The 6,273-nt window shown below is 58.5% G+C and overlaps 1 pseudogene; it reads right to left on the minus strand.

The window, feature by feature from the left end:
- Positions 1 to 241: 241 nt before the first annotated feature.
- LOC125330347 lies at positions 242 to 2,392 on the minus strand (annotated as a pseudogene).
- Between the last annotated feature and the right edge of the window lie 3,881 nt (positions 2,393 to 6,273).

A 6,273-nucleotide genomic window follows, 5' to 3' on the forward strand; every position in this document is an offset into this window, starting at 1 on the left:
CTCCCAGACCCCAAGAACTACCCAAATTCTCTCCAAGACACACAGCCCGGCCAAGACCACCAAAACTCCCTCAACGACCTCCCCAAAAGCCCCCTCCAAGCACCACAAATGCCCATCAAGAGTGACAAAAGCCCCTCCCAATCCCCCCACGAGCCCCTCAATCCCCTCCTAGCCCCCCATGGCACTGACCAGGAGAGCTTGGTGGACAGGAACATCCCCAGTCGGGAGCAGCTCAGGCACTTCAGCAGCGATTTGGGCACTTTGGGGGGCACAACCCAAACGGGGAGACCCAGGCCAGGGACTGGGACAGACACCCGCAAGCCCTGGAGAACAGACAGGCTCAGGTGGACACGTTCTGCCAGCACAACTACGAGATCGTGGCCCCGTCTGCCCAGCCCATGGCCTCACAACACCCAAATCCTCCTGAATATTCCCCTGAACAAATCGAAAATTCACCCACAAATCATGGTAAAATGGTGCTGCTTTAGATACTTATGCTGAATTTCTTTATTTCAACCCCAATTTTGGTTGTTTTGACAGGATGAAGGAGGAAACTATTTAGGTTGAAAAATACCTCCAAGATCATCCAGGATTGCTGGATGCCACCAGAAGAAACAATTGGACAGAGCAGGTGAGAATTTTTGGGCCATAAACTCAACAAATCAGCTCTTCCCAATGAATTTCCGATTTCAATCAGAGTCCCGATGGATGTTCCAGCCCCTGCGTTCACCCAGGTGCCTACAGGGATCCAGGAGGACGTGGAGAGCACCAGCCAGGGCTCTTCCCAAACTGGATCACGGCGAATGTGGGTCACCAGGGCTCTGCCAAACGTGGGTCCCCCACTGGGGGATGAAGTTGGAGTAGAGGATGAAGCTCTTCCTGCACTCGGGGCACTCGCAGGGCTTCCCTTACTGGTGCCTCCGTTGGTGTTGGGTCAAGTGAGAGCTCCTGGAGAAGCTCTTCCCACACTGGGGACACTCGTAGGGTCTCTCCCCGGTGTGGATGCGCCGGTGCCTGATGAGGGTGGAGTTGTGCCTGAAGTCCTTCCTGCAGTCGGGACAGAGGAAGGGCCTCTCCTCTGTGTGAATCCGCTGGTGCAGGAGGAGACTGGAGCTCTCTGGAAACCTCTTCCCACACTCGGAACACTCGTAGGGCCTCTCTCCCGTGTGGATGCGCTGATGGGGGATCAGGCTGGAGTTGTCTGTGAAGCTTTTCCCACATTCCCCACACTCATAGGGCCGTTCCCCAGTGTGGATCATCTGGTGGCGGATCAGGTGGGAGCTCTGGCTGAAGGTCTTCCATCATTCCCCACACTTGTAGGGCTTCTCCCCACTGTGAAGTCGCTCATGGACCACCAGGTCTGAGCTCCGGCTCGATCTCTGGCCGCCTTCCTGGCACAGGGTTGGTCTGTCCTCCTCAGAGCACCCTGGGCTGCGTTTGCCGCCCCTCCTCCTGCGGGGTCTCCGTGGTTTTTCCTCCCCGTTGGATTCCTGTGCCATGGAGCCGCTCAAAACAGCCTCTTCCACCAGGTTCTGCTGCGGGGATTTGTCCTCCCTGGGCTCCATCCTCAGCTCCTTGTCTGGGGAGGAAGGACAAGGAGAGGATGGGATTTGCCTCCGTGCCACAGGGAAGGGCAAGGAGATCCCCCCAGTCCGTCCCCAGCAGGACGGCGTCGGCAGCGGGGTTGTCCTGCAGCCGGGGGCGATGCTGGGCTGGGAGATGGAGCAGGAGAGAGGGGGAAAGGGGCAGTGACTTCCTCCTCACCTGCCTGGGGGTCCTGGGGCATCTTCCTCTTCCTCGCAGCCTCCTCCTATATCTGGCCAAGGTTTGGGAATGGGAAATCCTGGTCTGGGGAGAAACAAGGGATGAGCACGTTTAGTTGGAAGGTCCCTCTGCCCAAGTCCATCTCGAGAAGTCACTGGGCATTTGGGGTGCATAGAAACATCCCAAACACCAAGATTAAGTCCTGAGAAAGCCTCCCAGGAGTTCATATTTTGTGATCCCTCCCCTTTTGTGTTCGGGGTTCCCCCCATCCCAGCTGCTGTGGGTCATGCTTGTATTGGGGATCCCACTCTCTACTTGGTCCCCACCCTTCCCAGGCTGCTGGGAATCCCAGGAATCCAAAAAGTTCCCCACTCTTCTGTCTCCCCACTTAGGGATGCCAGGGAACCCCACTTATGGTCCTGGGGTCCCTTCTCCCCTTATTCTCTGCTTCAGGGTGCAGGGGGTCCCAGGAGTCCCCTCCCCCTTCCCCTCTCCAGGCTGTTGAGGGTCCTGTGAATCGTGGTGCTCCCCCCTCTCTGGGCTCCCCACTTTGGGGTCCTGGGGGTCACAGGGGTTCGCCCCTCCAGACTGCCGGGGTTCCCCTGGTCCCAGTACTGCCCCTCTCTGTTCTCCTCACTCTGGGGCTCCCGAGGTTCCACCCTCTGGCTCCACTGATGGGTCCTGCAGGCCCCTGACTCCGGGACGGAGGCAGCGGTGCCTGACCCGGGTGGATCCAACCCCCACTGCAGGAGGGACCCGCATGCCTCCAACCCCCGCCAGGTCTCTGCCAGCGTCTGCTGCAGGGACCCCCAAAAACACCTCCTGGGGACTCCCCAGTGTCCCCCCCCAAGGGGCACCTATGGCTCAGCTTTGGAGTCCTGCAAGATCCAAACATCCCCCCCAAAAACACTGGCCCAGGGATTCCCCAGAATATTTGGGCCAAGCTCCCCCTCCCCAGATACCAGGTGGGATGGGGGGGGTCAATGCTCCTTGGGGTGAGGGGCCTGCAAATTCTGGGAGCGCTGGACCCACGAGCTTCCTCCTCTTCCTCTGCCTTCTTCTCATCTTCCTCCATCCATTCTCCTCCCTAATCCCACCTCCTGCTCCTCCTCTCTTCATCCTTTCTCCAACTCCTTCTTCCCTCCTTCTTCTCTTCCATCCCTCCTCCTCCTCCCCTGATTCCCAAAACCCCTCACACCCCACAGGAGGAATGGGAATGGAGCCAGGACAGGTCGGGATGGGCAGTGCAGGGCTCTGGGCTGCTCCCACCCACTGAGAGGAAACCTGGCCAAGGGAAAAGATGCAAAATTGGTGGGTGGAGATAAAAATTTGGTGTTGTGGTCACCATGGGTGGGGACTTCCACCCCTTTTGTCTCATGTCAGGATGGAGAGGGAAGTGGGGAATGCAGAGATTGATGGGAGATCCCAAGGGATTTTAGGGGCAGGATGAGAGCTGGTGGGAGCCCCTTGTTAGAGGGGGTCAGGCTGGAGACCCCACAGTGTTCCCAGGGCCCTGGGATGGAGAGTTGTCACTACGTTCTTCTTCAGGTGGTGGTTCTGGGGGGACCTGGGCTCCTTGGGGCTCTTCCTGCAGCCGAGAACTTGTAGGGACCCTCCTCCAGGTGGCTCCTACAGGTGTTCCAGGGGCTCTTCCAAGGGCTCACAGTGAAGCCCTTCCCATAGTCTGGGCATCCATAGGGGCTTCCCAGTGTGGATCCCCTGGTACCTGGTGAGGTTGGGACTCCTACCAAAGCTTTTCCTGAAATCCTGGCCCCTGTAGGGTCTCTCTCCTCTGAGATGGGACCTCGCAAAGCTTGGGCAGACACAGGACTTCTCCCCCACTTGGATCCTCTGCTGGGCAATCAGCTCCTTCCTCCGGCCAAAGCTCTTCCCACAGGAGATCAGTTCCTTGCCATGATGGACACTTTAGGGTTCCCCAAACCCCTCCCACTTCGACTGGAGGTCCTACCCCCCATTTTTCCCCCTCCACCCTTTTCCCATCATGCCCCATTCCTCAGCCACCAACCGACCCCACTAAGGGGAAGGATCCCACTCCCTTTTTCCTCCCTCTCCCCCCCATCCCCCTCCTTTCTCATCTTCCCCCAAAGCCTCAGTGTCCCACGCGCTTGGTTTGGGGCTCTCAGTCCCCTCTCCCACTCAGTTTCAGGAGTCCGATCCCCTTTTCACTGCTCTCCCTCTGTTGCCAACGGGTTCCCCCTTTCCCACCCCTCCCCTCACCCCAGAGCTCCTCGCTCGCGGCCGGGGGGGCTCCCAGCACCACCAGTGCCACCAGTACGGCCCCAGCTGCCCCCACACGCCCTATCCCCAGCGCCGGCCAGGTGCCGACAGCCCCAAAGCAGCCGCGCTGTGCCCTGAGGGGTCCCCAGAGCGGCCCCGCCCCGCACGGCACTGGGAGCACCAGTCCGGACCAGTGCGGAGCGTGGCCGGGCGGCATCAGCCGTGCCCGGGCAGGGCCGGGCCCCGCGGGGCTCCCGCCCGAACTCGGTCCCCGCTGGGACAGCGCGGGGGGGCCCGGCCTGGCCGCCCCCACCTCCCCCTCCCCAAATTCCGCTCCAGGGGCGCTGGGGGCGGGGGGGCTCAGGTGGGGCCAGAGCTGCCGGAGCCGCGTGTCCCCCGCTGCCAGAACCACCCCCTCAGGATTAGGGGTGCCCCAAAACTCCCTCAGAGCTGGCGGATACCCCGCAGGCCCCTAAGGAGTGGGGTCCCTCCGGCCTCATCATCCCCAACCTTCGGCTGCCTCATCCCAGGCCCCATCCCGCCCATCCCCCTCCCCCAGACTTCATCCCACACCCCAATCCACATCCCACCCTTCCCGGGCCCCATACCGCGTCCCGGGAGCTCCCCAGTATCCCCCAAGCGGCATTTGTGACCCACCTTTGGAGTCCTGCAAGATCCAAACATTCGCCTCCCCCCGGCCCCCCACAGAACTCCCCTCCCCCCAGGAACCAACAAAGATATTGGGGGCTCGGTGCTGGAATCCTCCAAGGTCCAAAAATCCCCTCTCCAAAAATAACCCCAGCGACCGCCCAAGATATTTGGGGCCAGCTGCCCCTCCCCGGTCACCTGCGGGATGGGGGGAGCGATGCTCCCAGAGCCGAGAGCTGCGGACACAGAGAGCGATGGATGCACGTGGAGGCTCCTCTTCCTGCCTCTTCTCTCCCTCCTCTTCCTCCCGCTCCTCCCCCTTTATCCCACCTCTTCCTCCCGCTCCAGATCCTCCATCCATCCTCCCCAATCGCTATTCCTGCTCTTCTGTCCCTTCTCCTCCTCTCCTGCCCCTCCTCCTCCTCCTCCCGTTATTTGTGGCTCCCATCCTGGCTTTGTCTGACATCAGCCCTGGGGCCGTCTCGTGCTCAGCAGCAGCAGCAGCAGCAGCAGCAGCAGCAGCAGCATCCTGTGCTCTGGCAGCACTCGCTGCTCCTTAGGGAAGGCTTTGGCATTTCTGCCGGGCACAGACACTGAAGCTCACCCCGACCTGCCCCGCTCCCATTGCTGGCCCCTGGGCGCTGGGCAGCTGCTGTGCCAGGGCAGCCAGAGACACAAACGAAGCCAAGTCCAGCCCAGCTGCCCGGGCTGATGCAGACGAGCCCCAGGGCCGAGGTCCTGCAGAGCCCCACGGAGCCCTCGGCTCCTCCCTGGGAACGGGCTGTGCTGCGGCTGCCACAGCGGCCACAGCGAGTCCTGGGGCTCCCCCAGCGCCGCTGCAGCAGCACCCGGGTTCCACCTCCTGTGCCAGGCCCTAGGGGAAGACAAGAACAATGGATCAGATGCTGATTTACCAAAATATGAATATCGATCTAATATCGATATCCAACTGAGATGGACAAAATCTCCCTAACAGTTTAGAGTGTATGAGTGTGTGTTTTATTTGGCGCCAGGCACTGCATGGGATAGCTCCCTAAGACGCAGGGCCTGGATACAAACAAACACGATACCTTTTTATTCCAAATATTATAAATATCCAAAATACAAATGTATATTCATACCGTTAACACCTCCCATTCTCTGCTTCATATGGAAATGAGCTTAAATGTCATTAAGCATGCGTAGTGTGTGTTCTGAATTGAGTCGGTGGTCTTGAATTGGGTCAGTGGTCCTAAAACAGATGAAGTAACTCATCTTCCTCATTTTGACCTTTTTGCCTTTCTGAACTTTAACAATCCTAATTACTTTAGTGACCTCTAAGTTTCCTCTTGCGTGACTTTTGAACGGGTTCCCACCAGGGGAGGAAATTGGTAATTGTCCTTGTTCCCTACACCAACTGATCAATGTTTCTATTTCTCATTCTTAGCACAGCTAAGCAAACATACAAATGACAGATCACCAGTTATTTGGTAATCAGTTCCTAACATCATAAAACCCATTTCAGGTCCAGCTCTCTTAACTATTTTAATTAACTCTAGCTGGGCCCAAATTCCTTCCTATTCTAACTGATTTCAACACAGCTAGAGTTAATTAAAATCTTTATGTTTCTTATAAATCTGCGTT

The sequence above is a fragment of the Corvus hawaiiensis genome, chromosome 1 (assembly GCF_020740725.1).
Source record: "Corvus hawaiiensis isolate bCorHaw1 chromosome 1, bCorHaw1.pri.cur, whole genome shotgun sequence".
NCBI classification, from domain to species: Eukaryota; Metazoa; Chordata; class Aves; order Passeriformes; family Corvidae; genus Corvus; species Corvus hawaiiensis.